The 14,728-nt window shown below is 36.9% G+C and overlaps 1 protein-coding gene across 1 annotated transcript in view; it reads right to left on the bottom strand.

The window, feature by feature from the left end:
* The window catches only part of LOC136029159 (beta-1,3-galactosyltransferase 5-like), a 54,607-nt gene that overhangs the window by 3,135 nt on the left and 36,744 nt on the right, over positions 1-14,728 (bottom strand). The window lies entirely within an intron of this gene.

Consider the following 14,728-nt stretch of genomic DNA (forward strand, 5'->3'; position numbering starts at 1 on the left):
CCTCGGAGCCAGGAATGGCACATAGGGCACCTACGAAACATCGCCAGGCATTACGGAGCCGAGCTGCAGCCCTGACGGTCTCCCACTCAACCCCATCCAATTCGATCGAGCTGATTGTACCCTCATTCATGTCAGCCCTCTTTTCATTCAGCCCCATTTAACTCAACCCCCGTTTAAACCAGCCCCATTTAACTCAATCCCCTTACAATTCAGCATTATAAAACTCCATACCTAAAACTAATTAAGAACGCATTTAAAAAATAGTGGAAAGTTATAGCGATTCAAAATCAGAATTGCATAAGGAATTTCAATATGTATGACTGAAAAGCTCATATTGCAGCCCTTGGGTTTTCTCAAAGCCACCCATTCCAATCTCCAACTTTGCTTATCTAGACATTTTACACAGTGCAGTATTGGATTTGGATTTATAATCACAAAACTCAGAAACCCTTAAGTGCCATGCTTAATTAGTATCAATCCTCCCTCCCCCTGTCTATGAAATGTATGATTGGTCAGGTATAATTCAAGACATTCATAATATAATTTATATTGGTTTTAATACTGTAACATTTAATCATTTAGGGCCACTTCCTAGATAATCTTTGACTAATTACATGCCAAAAAGGGCACAATAGTACGTGTGGAGTAGCGTTTAGGGCAGAGGTTTCGATACTTTTTTCTCATAGACCACTTCAAGAATTCCCCAAACTCGACAAAAAATGTGGTGTGGAGTGGCGTTTAGGGCAGAGGTTCCGATACTTTTTTCTCATAGACCACTTCCAGAATTCCCCAAACTCGACAAAAAATGTGGTGTGGAGTACCGTTTAGGGCAGAGGTCCCAATACTTTTTTCTCATAGACCACTTCTAGAATTCCCAAAACTCGACAAAAAATGTGGTGTGGAGTACCGTTTAGGGCAGAGGTTCCGATACTTTTTTCTCATAGACCACTTCTAGAATTCCCAAAACTCGACAAAAAATGTGGTGATTAAATCCAACTATGGGAATTTTTGTTGGAGCTGTCTTGCAACCACGAATTAACAGTTTTCAAAAAAGAAAACGACAATTCATTAGTTAATTAATTAACTGATTGTGCTGTGGATGGATGACAAAAAAATTAAAGCTGACCAGTCAAAAAATTTATTCCATTTCATTTTACTTTTTGACGTCTACTCATAGCACAAGACACCAAGTCCGCTCTTACTTGTCTTATTTAGAAAATCCCCGCTAGGAGTGGTAAAAATAAAAATAAAATAGTATATTTTCTTGTGTTTTATTTTTTCAAATACTTAATGATTAGACTGCTAATTATTGTTGTTTCCCCTTAGTCCAGGATTTTTTTTTGTGGGGGGGGGGTATTTCTACCTTCCAATGAAACTTTTGACACTCTTTTTCAAATTTCACCTTTAGCTCCTCATTAGTTCTGAGCTGAGCTCGACTAGCTCCGCTTGTATCCCGTGCTCCACTTCCGTTTCATCAGACGAATTTACGATCCATGGTGGTATTTCCATCGTCAGAATATTTCAAACATGATTTTGAAGTCATGATGCAGGGCAATTAAATGTTAAACGTATGTCTGATTAAACTCATCAGGGTATTCAACCTATGACAAGTTCGAAAACCAGGAAATTTAGCGGTGACTAATACTTTACTTTGTAAATGTCAATTTTCTAAAAAAAGCTGAAACTGCATCCATTTATTTTTTTTAATTGATGCTGCCCTTTTGTAATTGTATCTTAGTGTCTTTAAATTTTTTGAACTAATCTATTAAATATGCAATATCTGCTTTTAAATTGGTCAAGTTTTCTGCAGCCCCAGATCCCTGAGTTGGATTGCACAAGGTTGACTTGAATGAGGGTATAATAAGCCTGGTGGAGTTGCACGGGGTTGAGTTAAACCAAGGCTCAGTTGCATAGAAACCACCTCAGTTATATGTGTCCAGCCCGGAGACCAAAAGCAGTTTACCTTGTGAAAGATACTGAAAACGAATTATATTACAAAAATTGTCTTTCCAGTTATTACAGTATTGAAAATGACAATAAGAATTGTGCTGAAATAAAATCTTGAATTGGTGAGATTTCAACAAATAATACCGTTATATATATATATATATATATATATATATATATATATATATATATATATATATATATATATATATATATATATATATATATATATATATATATATGTATTGACTTGACTTACTTGACTTAATGCTCCTGCCGAAATGCTTCCGGCGTCGAGAGTGATGGTACATGGTGCCTCCATTTGGACCGGTCTCTTGAAAGGATGTGGACATCCTCTTGAATATTTGCCATGACTAAGAAGGCACCTGCCATGTCCTTCCATCTGGTTGGGGGACGACCTCTTGGGTGTTTCCCGCCGTACAGCACAAGATCAAAGTCAAAAATCGTTCGTGCGGGAGTGTCGGGGGGCATGCGAAGGAGATGTCCGTACCAGCGTAGTGTTCGTTGGGCGATTTGGACTGAGAAGGGCGTTTGACCAGTTAACGCCAAGAGGTTCTCGTTGCTAACAAAATCGTTCCAGCGAAGTGCTTCAATGCGGCGAAGGTGTTTTGTTTGGGCTATATTAACGGTGCTAAGCACAGACTGAGTGGCCGGCCAAGTTTCGGCTCCGTAAAGTCTATAGGGTGTTGGCTTGTGAGATGTTTCAAACAGGCTAAATTGGCTACTTAGGTCTACTTTTGCAGTATTAGCAGAGTTTTTAATTAGTTTTCTTATTCATTTAAATTGTCAAAGGTGTTTTCTATAGGGTGTCGGCTTGTGAGATGCTTCAAACAGGCTAAATTGGCTACTTAGGTCTACTTTTGCAGTATTAGCAGAGTTTTTAACTAGTTTTCTTATTCATTTAAATTGTCAAAGGTGTTTTCTATAGGGTGTTGGCTTGTGAGATGTTTCAAACAGGCTAAATTGGATACTTAGGTCTACTTTTGCAGTATTAGCAGAGTTTTTAACTAGTTTTCTTATTCATTTAAATTGTCAAAGGTGTTTTTCTATAGGGTGTCGGCTTGTGAGATGCTTCAAACAGGCTAAATTGGCTACTTAGGTCTACTTTTGCAGTATTAGCAGAGTTTTTAACTAGTTTTCTTATTCGTTTAAATTGTCAAAGGTGTTTTCTATAGGGTGTTGGCTTGTGAGATGTTTCAAACAGGCTAAATTGGATACTTGGGTCTACTTTTGCAGTATTAGCAGAGTCTCTAATAAGTTTTCTTCTTCATTTAAATTCTCAAAGGTGTTTTCTATAGGGTGTTGGCTTGTGAGATGTTTCAAACAGGCTAAATTGGCTACTTAGGTCTACTTTTGCAGTATCAGCAGAATTTCTAATAAGTTTTCTTATTCATTTAAATTATCAAAGGTGTTTTTTATAAGGTGTTGGCTTGTGAGATGTTTCAGACAGGCTAAATTGGCTACTTAGGTCTACTTTTGTAGTACCAGCAGAATTTCTAATTCTGCACATACACTTCAAGTAAGAAAAATACTTATCTCTATAGTAAGAATTGCATCCTGAATCCAAAGTTATTGTGCATTTGCATCAGAAAGGAAATTAATATTCACCATATACAGACCTAGCCTATACCAATTCAGGGTATATATTTGCACGTTAGTGAGTATGTGTGTATGTATGTGTATGTGTATGTATATGTATGTGTATGTGTGTATGTATATGTATATGTATATATATATATATATATATGTATATATGTAAGCCCTATAGATAGGTAGAGTAGCTCCATAGGAGGCTTAGGCCAAGTAGGACCTTGTCCCAGTGGGGCCCATAATAGAAACTGGGAAACCCTCCCCTGGGGGTCATAATTTCAGGTGGAGGAGGAAGAAGGCCCCTCAAATGTACACTCAGCAGGGCCAACTTCCGTGTTCACGCGTCAGATGAGTTACAAACCTTCTCCCAGTAATGGGTTAAATTGCATGGTGAAGCAGAACACCATCGTGGGAGGATCCTCTATAGGAGGACAACTGCGGCAGGGCGTAAGATCCAGATTTATGGACAACGGCCTCTGTAAAGGGCTGCCTCGACCCTTTCGGGGTACCTGCAAGACTGGGAAACTTGCGGTCAATTTTTCCCACTTGAGGAGTGGCGCCCCTCGAGGAAATTATAGCCTAGTAAACAACACAGCACTCGTACGGGATTCTGATTATTGGATAATTTTCTGGGCTTGGTTTGTTTTGATGGGCGTTTTCGGGCTGAAAAACCTCTTCCTAGCTGATTTATCTACTATGGGCTGCCTCCCCGTAGTAGCATAATATTTGTAGGCATGAATATATAATGAGTCGGAGGTAATAGGCTTGGGACTGTCTGTGCAGGATTTCGACTCTTGTTGATAGAAGAGCATCGCCAAGTGCTGAAAACCATGTTGTGACCAAGATGGGCCCAGGATTGCACAAAGCCTCCAACTTACTGGAGGTCCCAGGGACTTCTTGCTGTCCGGTTCTAAGCCGGCTTAAGCGCTTCGGTGTAGACTTGAGAAGATATGTTGGTCCCCATCCTGCACTGGTATCCGGGATCACTGCTTTTCTTGAGGCCAAAATAATTTCAAAGATTTAAAGAACATGAAAATTGGAACTTGGAATGTTACGACGTTAAAAAATGACTATCGCATCGACATTTTGACTGACGAATTCAGACGGTTTGAACTGGATTTATTAGGAGTTTCAGAAACTCATATCCCAGGGGTAGGAAGCATGAAATTAGGTGACATAGAATTTGTTTACTCAGGAAGGAAGGATGGGGTACATAGACAGGGAGTAGGGCTCATGATGAATAAGGAAGCTGCTAAGTCTTGTTTAGGCTGGGAAGGTATTAATAATAGAATACTAATTGCTCATTTTATGACTAAAAAGTTTAGGGTATCAGTTATAGTAGTATATGCCCCCATTGAACCAACTGATGGAGATACTAGTGACTCAGATGAATTTTACTTACAGTTACAGGAGCAAATAGACAGGGTACCAGGTAGAAATATGGTGTTTTTGCTAGGAGATTTTAATGCCCAGGTTGGTAGAAATAGGGATAGATGGTATCCTAGCCTAGGTAATTTTGGCGTAGGAAAAGAAAACAGTAATGGCTATAGGCTTTTGCAATTTTGTAGGTATAACAACCTAGTTATAACCAATACGGTGTTTGGTCACAAAATGGCCCATAAGTTGACATGGTATTCACGTGATGGTAAGACAGCAAACCTTATTGATTATGTTATTGTAAACAGAAGACTAGCAGGATCAATACAAGATACTAGGGTGTATAGGAGTGCCGTTATTGATGTTAAAAGTAAAGATCACCATCAAGTAGTGTCTAAGGTTAATTTAAAGCTGAAATTTCGGAAGAATAACTCCCTCCGGGAAAGTTATGATGTTGGTAGACTTCAGGATGAAAATTTGAGAAAAAAAATTCCAGGAACAGTTGAGTACTAAACTTGAGGGTTTAAAATTTGACAATGTGGAAGATGGATGGAATAATTTCAGAAAAACAATTTGTGAAGTTGCTGATGGTGTCCTAGGGAAGAGTGCTAAGACAGCAACTAGGAATATTAGTGAAAAAGCTTTAGGTTTAATAGAGAGTAGAAGGGGTTTGTATAAGAATTATCTGAGCGATAGGTCGTATGAAAACAAAAGGAATGTAAAGAAAGTGGAGAAAGCATTAAAATATGAACTAAGGAGATGTGAAATGGAGGCGATGGATAAAATTGCTGAGGATCTGGAAGATGTGGCTAGACGGCATAATAGTAAAATTTTATACTGGCATGTTAATAAATTGAAAGGGAGTAGCCGATCCGGACTAGTCCCAGTTAAAGATAGAAATGGGGTCACAATTAGTGATAAGGAAAAAGTTAAAGAAAGATGGGTGGAACATTTTGAGAATGTGCTAAACCGAGATACAGTTGCAGGAAAAGATATAGATGAAAATGAAAAAGTTTGTGATACCTTGGATGTGAAGGAAGATTTGTTTAGTGAGGAAGAATTAGCGACAGTACTAGAAGGATTAAAAAATAATAAGGCCCCAGGTGCTGATAGTATGATTAATGAGTTCCTTAAATATGGTGGCTCTGAGGTTAGGAATAAGCTACTGAAGATTATGAACATGATTTTTGAAAAAGGGGAAGTACCCAATGATTTTAGGAAAACCTTAATTAAACCACTGTATAAGAAAGGTGACAAGAGTGAATGTCGGAATTATCGAGGCATTAGTCTGGTCTCTGTAGGTAGCAAATTACTGAGTAATATGATACTTTTTAGACTGAGACATGCTGTAGACAAAGTTTTAAGGGAAGAACAATGCGGTTTTAGAAAAGGTAGAGGATGTGTCGACCATGTTTTCACTCTTAGGTTAATAATTGAGAAGTCCCTTTGTTGTCAAACACCTTTGGTCCTTAGTTTTATCGATTATGAGCAAGCTTTCGATTCTGTTGATAGAACAGCGTTAACAAAGGTCTTATCGTTATATGGTATACCAGAAAAATACATTAAAGTGATTTGCGCTATGTACGAGAATAATACTGCTGCGGTTAAGGTAGGAAATGAGGTTAGCAACTGTTTTTGTATTAAATCAGGAGTTAAGCAGGGTGTTGTTCTATCCCCCTTTATATGGATCATTTTGATGGACTTCGTCTTAAGGAGCACAGGAAAGGCAATTGGAGACCATGGAATCAAATGGGGAGGAAGAACGCTCCTGGACTTAGATTATGCTGATGATTTAAGCATATTAGATGAAAGTGTGAGCAAAATGAATGAATTTTTAGAGGTTTTACGAGTTCAGGGTGCTAAAATAGGCTTGAAAATTAATGTTAAGAAGACTAAGTCACTAAGGTTAGGAATAAGTGAAGATGAACAGGTGACCTTAGGTAACGAAAAGATTGATCAGGTTGGGAGCTTCAGTTACCTTGGTAGTATTATTAGTAAAGATGGTGGGAGCAGTGAAGATGTTAAAAGTAGAATAGCTAAAGCTCAGGGTGTTTTTTCACAGTTAAAAAAAGTTTGGAAGAATAGAAAGATAAGCCTACAAACCAAGATTAGAATATTGGAAGCTACAGTGATGACAGTGGGGCTCTGAAGCATGGACACTCCGAAAAGCAGATGAAAATTTACTAGATGTTTTCCAGAGAAATTGCCTACGGATTGTTCTGGGTACCCGGCTGACTGACCGTATTTCAAACAGTAGGTTGTACGAAAAGTGTGGTTCAATCCCGCTTTCTGGGGCTATAATGAAAGAAAGGTTGAGATGGCTAGGCCACGTTCTACGGATGAAGGATGACAGATTACCGAAGATTGTCCTTTTTGGCCAACTGTCTGGGGCTACACGGAAAGCAGGTCGTCCTTGTCTGGGTTGGGAGGATGTCATAAATAAGGATTTAAAGGAAATGGGAACTTCCTGGGAGGGTGTAAAGAGGGAGGCTTTAAATAGATTAGGTTGGAGGAGGAGCGTGCGTAGCTGTGTTGGCCTCAGGCGGCTTGGTGCTGCAGTGAGTTATTAGTAGTAGTAGTAGTAGTAGTAGTATTAGGACTGGCGGGGGACGCGGCGAATTATGGGGTTCAACAAACATCACTTTTGTCTTCTGCCAATTAATCGACAGCCCTATCTTTAAGGCTTCATCAGCAAGGATTTGTAGGGCTTCTGTGAGCTTCGACGGTGAATATCGGAGACAAGAGCAAGGTCATCAGCATAGTCAGCGTCTGAAAGTACTCTATCACCGAAATGCAACCCAAACTGGAGGTGGTTTATGGTCCGAGTCATAATGTAGTCGATGACACAATTAAATAGTTCTGGGGCAGCAGTATATATATGCTGGTCTATATTAATCACTAATTTAGGAAAACAGTCTTCCTTTTCTCCTTCTGTCTCTCTCTCTTTTTTTTTTGTGTTTGTGCTGTTGCATTGGTGATTTCTCTTTTCATGATATATATATATATATATATATATATATATATATATATATATATATATATATATATATATATATATATATATATATATATATATATATATATATATATATATATATATATCAAATATTCAGTTTGATTTTATTAGTTCTTTCCAAGACTCTTCAAGATAAATATAGTTTCCAAAAAAGTGCCAATCACGCAGTAGGTTTTAGGCTTTTGTCAGTGGAAGATAGAGGTAAGTACCCTAACTCTTGTTTGTAGTGATTTTGTTCATTTTAAGCTTGATATGCATATTCAATTTAAGTTTTACTCGTTTAAGATTTATTTATTAATGCATCTTAGCACCCGTTTTATGTTTGTTTGCTATGATTTTTTATATAATTTATGTTTGTTATAGGTTCCATTTATACTTCAATAGCAAAAGATTTTCCTCCGTTCTAAGCTTGATTTGAAAATTCAATTCAAGCTTTACTCGTTTTAAGATTTATTTATTCACTTATTAATCTGAAAATTTGTCCACAAAATAAGTTTTCGAAGATAGTTAAGAACTCCATTAAACCAAAAATGAGCAAAAATAAAATCAAATAATCTACCAAGCGTAAAACTACCACAAATCACCATCGATGAAACCCAAAACGAAGAGAAATTACAATAATTAACCGAGTCAAACTCAAAACGAGCAGAAATTAACATGAGTAGGGCTCAAAATCCCTATGCCTTCCCAAGGACTGCACATAATTTGCACTTTACTGAAAAACAAAAACAAATGTGCATTATCAGTTTCATGTATATATGCTGATATTTATTCCTTTAAATGGTAGTAATATTTGGTTTATTAAAGTTATAAAACTGAAAATATTTAATTTTTCAATAAAGAGCACAGCGATATACACATAGTGATTTTATTCTCCTTTGGTCTCTTTTGACTCTTTAAAAGTGAACTAGAACTTATAACTTCCCATTAAATGAGCCCTCTCTAATGTCTATACTAGCTTCCCTTCTATAAGAACCGTATATGCCCAAGGACATTATTTACAACACTTGCCCCCGGACCCTGGGGAGTTGTGTTGACCCTGGAGCATTTATTATCTGATCTTTGAACTAATTTTATCAAAATGGTGGGCTCAAAATTTTTATTGGATGCATTTGGGGGGAAAGGGTGTGTGTGGGGGGGATAGTTGCCCTTCGATCATTTTCGGCTCTTAAAAAGGACTCAAGAACTTCCGATTTCCCATCGAATGATCTCCCTGAGAAGTTTATACGACGACCCCTTCCAACCCTGGGAAAAACTGAAACAATGGCCCTAGTTTTATGGACTTTACTATATGCAACGCTATAGCGTTGTCTCTGATAAGTTCAAAAGTCAAATAACTGTACCTCCATAGTTGGCAACCCCAACCAGCCCCCAGCGCAAGGGCTTTAAGCTATTCAAATCGCCCATTGTTAACATATAAAGTTTTTTTCGAATAGAGGGCATGTTTGAACCCGGATATCCAAATAGGCTTAGAGTATTAGGGTGAAACATTCCAATCTGGCGCAATAGGAAATTCTCTATACACTTGAAGCTCCGCCTCCTGAATAGCAATATTATGTCCATTTTCATCTATGCACGTGAATGCTGGAAATCAAATGTCCAACAGAAGAAACATGTCCTAGCCTTTGAAAACATGTGTCTTAGAAGAATCCTGAATATATCGCGGTATAAAAAGGTCACGAACAAAGGAGTTCGCCGGTGAACTCGTCAACCATTAGCTACTGACCTTTTTAAGCGTAGTAGATGGATCTACCTTGGCCACGACCTTTGTATTGCATAGGGTTGACTTCCATTTACATTTTATGACTGATACCCTTAAGGGAGGTGCAAAGAGGTCAACCAGGACGAAACTTGCAACGGTTGAGTCAAATGGGGCTGCATGAGATGAGAGTTAAATTGCATAAGGTTGACTTGAATGAGGGTACAATAAGCTCGGTGAGGTTGCACGGGGTTGAGTTAATCCGAGGTTTAGTTGAATAGAAACCACCTCAGTTATATGTGTCAAGCCAGGAGACCAAAAGCAGTTTACCTTGTGAAAGATCCTGTGTAATTCTTTTTACTTCAGGATGGGTCATAATTAAAAATAGAACACTCCGTCTCGTTAATGTTATGGGAGTTATTCACTGTGTTTAAGATGCCGAGTCATCCTTGTTATGGTCATCTTGAACGCCTACCTGTATGATTTAGCTTATTTGGAAAAGTAAATAAAAAAGCGCAATCCCATCTTGTCGACAGTTTACAAAAGAGTTGTTCGTCAAGAATTCTAATTAGTGTCCAAAGATATCCTTTGTGAATTTATTGAAAACTGTTCATATGAATTTGTGTGAATCTGATAACTAAATGTTTTTTCGTGTTAGCACGTTTGGTAGCGTTAGCAAATGGCTGAGTGCTTAACGTGTTAACATCCACTACAATTTATGAAAAAGAAGAAGCAGAATGCTGTCATTCCTAACCAGCTGATTTGAAATTTGAAATTTAAATTTTTTTTTTTCACATTTATTACAAGTTTTATTCAAATTATTTTGATTTATATTTCAATTTAAATTTCATTTATATTTTAATTTATTCCAAATTTGAAGGAGGTTATATTCTAAATTCTTAATTTGAGTTCATAATTAGATTAATAATGACATTTCCTCACTTTCCTGAAAAGCAAAATTGAAACTTAAAACACGCAAAAGTTGTTACTTTTAAGTCTGTTCAACATAAATCTATAAAACTAATGAAAGTAAACTGATAGGTAATATTTAATTAAAGTTTCCCTATACTTCTTGGATTGCGCCAACCCAAACTTTAACGAAAACGCAACATCCACCCATAATAACGAGAATGTTGTTTTAAGACCCGAAAAGTCATTTGGATTCAAATTTTCACTGCAAGCATTAAGTAGCTCGCAGAAAATAACAAACTAGTTTATAAGGCCGTTCATAGTCTTTGGTCAACCACGGTGTTAATAAATTTTAGTGTACAGTTTAAATTTCTATATGAACAAAACCAAAAAAAGAAGCTTTTTTTAGCTACTGACAAGTCATTGACCTGCATACAAAAATTACTAAGACAACTCAATGGTCTCCTTAACACAGATCCTCAAGAGCCAGCAATGGCACATAGAGAATATATGAAACCACGCAAGACATCTCAGAGAAGAGCTGCCGCCGTAACGTCCTCTCACTGTGGTTGAAGAGACAATTCTACTTTTCTAAGTTCCCGGCCATATTGCAGTCGTAGGATGTGACGTGGTCGACCCTATTTACGCGTCCTCTCGCGATGCAACTCAAACATTGCATTTGGGAGTAAATCCTCTGGTCTACCATGGACGGAGCGAAAGTATGTCCATCTCCTTCAGTTATAATACTACTAATGCTACTATTACTAACAAAAAACTGTAGAACTTATCCGCCATAGGCAAGTTCCCTTAAGTTCCCATATCGTTCGGGACGACCTAATTTCGTTTGGTCCTAGATGGTTCAGCAACAACGACAATCTTAGGTAATCTATCATCTTTCAGCCACAAAACTTGTCCAGCCATCTCACCGTTCCTCTCATTATAGCCGTAGAAAATGGGATCGAACTACATTTTTCGTATAGCTTAATATTTGAAATAGGGTCAGTCAGACTCGTACCCATATACATCTGTAGACTATTTCTCTGGATTAATTCCAACAAATTCTCTTTCATTTTATGGAGTATCATACTTGAGTTATCACTGTATGTTCCAATATTCTGGTCTTGGTTGGCAGGCTTCTTCCTATACTTTCAAATTCTTTAGAACTTTAAGAAAAAAACCTTGCGCCTTGGTTATTCTACATTTCAAATCTTCGCTGCACCCGTCGTCTTTATTAATAATACTACATAGGTAAGTTAAGCTGTCCACTTGATGGACCTTTTTATTACTTAACATTACATCTTTATCTTCGGTTATTCCCAGACTTAACAGCTTAGTATTATTAAAATTAATTTTTAGACATATTCTTGTACTCTGGAGTTTCAAAATCTTCAAAAATTCGTTCATTTTGCTAACATTTGCATTTAGGCCGCTCAAATCAACATCATTATATAAGTTTAAAATATTTTTGCCTCCGGATTTAATTCCGTACTCTCCCAAAGCTTTTGCTGTGCTCCGTAGGGCAGAGTAAATCAAAATAACCGATATAAATCGGGATAGAACACGACCCCTCTTAATTCTGATTCAATGCGCAACCAGCTACCAGCCTCATTTTCGACCGTAACCACAGCAATGTTATTCTAATACACAGAACCAATAACTTTAATGTATTTATTTGGTATACCATAAAAGAATAAGAAACTCACTGAAGCTCTTCTATAGGCTGAATCAAACACTTGCTCATAATATTTAAAACTGGAAACTAAAAGGCTCTGATGGCTCAGGCACTTCTTAATTATTTAAACAGCCTTCTACAGAAAACAAGCTAATGTTACCAAGCTATTGTTACCAAGTCGCTCTCATCATCTTTCTTATAGAAGGGTTTGAGTTTTTTCTAGAATAACTAGGTATTTTCTTTTTTCAAAAATCATATTTATATTCTTCAATAGTTTATCTCTAACTTCACAACCACCATATTTAAAAAATACATTTAATGCACTTTCAACACCCGGGACCTTATTATATTTTTTATTTCTTTTAGCATTAATAAAAAAACTTTTTCCAAAAAATAAGTTTTTCAAAGAAAAGCAAAGAGCTGTAGGCTATTAAAACAAAAATGACCAAAAATAAAGTCAAATAGTTTTTCAAGTGCAAAAACTACCAAAAATCAAACAGTTCGTTTGATATCAATAGCTACATCAAAAGAATCGCATTTTAATGCTGATTTCAAATATATAAGTTTCATCAAGTTTATTCTTACCCATAAAAAGTTACGAGCCCGAGAAAATTTGCCTTATTTAGGAAAATAGGGGGAAACACCCCCTAAAAGTCGTAGGATCTTAAAGAAAATGACACCATCAGATTCAGCGTATCAGATAACCCTACTGTAGAAGTTTCAAGCTCCTATCTACAAAAATGTGGAATTTTGTATTTTTTGCCAGAAGACAAATCACGGGTGCGTGTTTATTTGTTTTTTTTTTGTTTTTTTTTTCCAGGGGTCATCGTATCGTCCAAGTGGTCGCAGAATGTCGCAAGAGGGCTCATTCTAACGGACATGAAAAGTTCTAGTGCCCTTTTTAAGTGACCAAAAAAATTGGAGGGCATCTAGGCCCCCTCCCACGCTCATGTTTTTCCCAAAGTCAACGGATCAAAATTTTGAGATAGGCATTTTGTTCAGCATATTCGAAAACCATAATAGCTATGTCTTTGGGGATGACTTACTCCCCCACAATCCCTGGGGGAGGGGCTGCAAGTTACCAACTTTGACCAGTGTTTACATATAGTAATGGTTATTGGGAAGTGTACAGACGTTTTCAGGGGGATTTTATTTTGTTTGGGGGTGGGGCTGAGGAGAGGGGGCTATGTTGGGGGATCTTTCCTTGGAGGAATCTGTCATGGGGGATGAAAAATTCAATGAAAAGGGTGCAGGATTCTCTAGAATTGCTATAAGAAAACAATGAAAAATAAACATGAAAACTTTTTTCCAAATGAAAGGAAGAAGTAGCATTGAAACTTAAAACGAACAGAGATTATTACGCATATGAGGGGTTCTGAAAATACTTTAGCATAAAGAGCGTGGTATTTAGGAGGAGATAAATACCTCGCTCTTTATGCTAAAGTATTTTTAGTAATTTCAACTATTTATTCTACGGCCTTTCTGATTCAGGGGTCATTCTTAAAGAATTGGGACAAAACTTACGATTTAGTGTAAAGAGCGAGGTATTAACGAGGGTACAAACCCCCTCGTATACATAATAAAAATATAAGGTTATGAAAGTTTGTTACGTAAGTTAATTCTTAAGTTACGTATATTTTTTACTAATAAAAACGTTCGTTAAAAATTAAAATTTCTAGTTGCCTTTTTAAGTAACCGAAAAATTGGAGGGCAACTAGGCCTCCTTCTCCACCCCTTATTTCTCAAAATCGTCTGGTCAAAACTAAGAGAAAGCCATTTAGCCAAAAAAGAATTAATATACAAATTTCATTTTAATAATTTATGTGCGGAGAGCCAAAACCAAACATGCATTAATTCAAAAACGTTCAGAAATTAAATAAAAAAAACTGATTTTTTTACCTGAAAGTAAGGAGTGACATTACAACTTAAAACGAACAGAAATTACTCCGTATATGAAATGGATTGTCCCCTCCGCAATCCCTCGCTCTTTACGCTAAAGTTTGACTCTTTGCCACAATTCTACTTTTTAAAACAATTAAAAGCTTTAGCGTAAAGAGCGAGGGATTGCGGAGGGGACAACCCATTTCATATACGGAGTAATTTCTGTTCGTTTTAAGTTTTGATGTCGCTCCTTACTTTCAGCTAAAAAAATTCATTTTTTTTTATTTAATGACCAACAATAAACAAATGGAACCTAAAATGAACAGAATTTAAAATAAATAAACGAGTCCAACTCAAAACGGACACAAACTAAGACGAGTACGGCTGATCGCCCCCATGCCTTCTGAAAACATTATTGAAAACATCTTTACTTTACTGAGAACAATCCTTATTTCGAGCTGAGTGTTTCGATTTCTCATGATATAAAAAAACAGGGTCATGTTGTAGTCTCCCATATAGACAAGCGACTGAGTTCCGACTTTTATCCAAAATACTACGACTTCAAGAACAAGAAAAATAAAGGAAAAAAACCAAAATACTGTCATAACTAAGATTA

The sequence above is a fragment of the Artemia franciscana genome, chromosome 7 (genome assembly GCF_032884065.1).
Source record: "Artemia franciscana chromosome 7, ASM3288406v1, whole genome shotgun sequence".
Taxonomy (NCBI): domain Eukaryota; kingdom Metazoa; phylum Arthropoda; class Branchiopoda; order Anostraca; family Artemiidae; genus Artemia; species Artemia franciscana.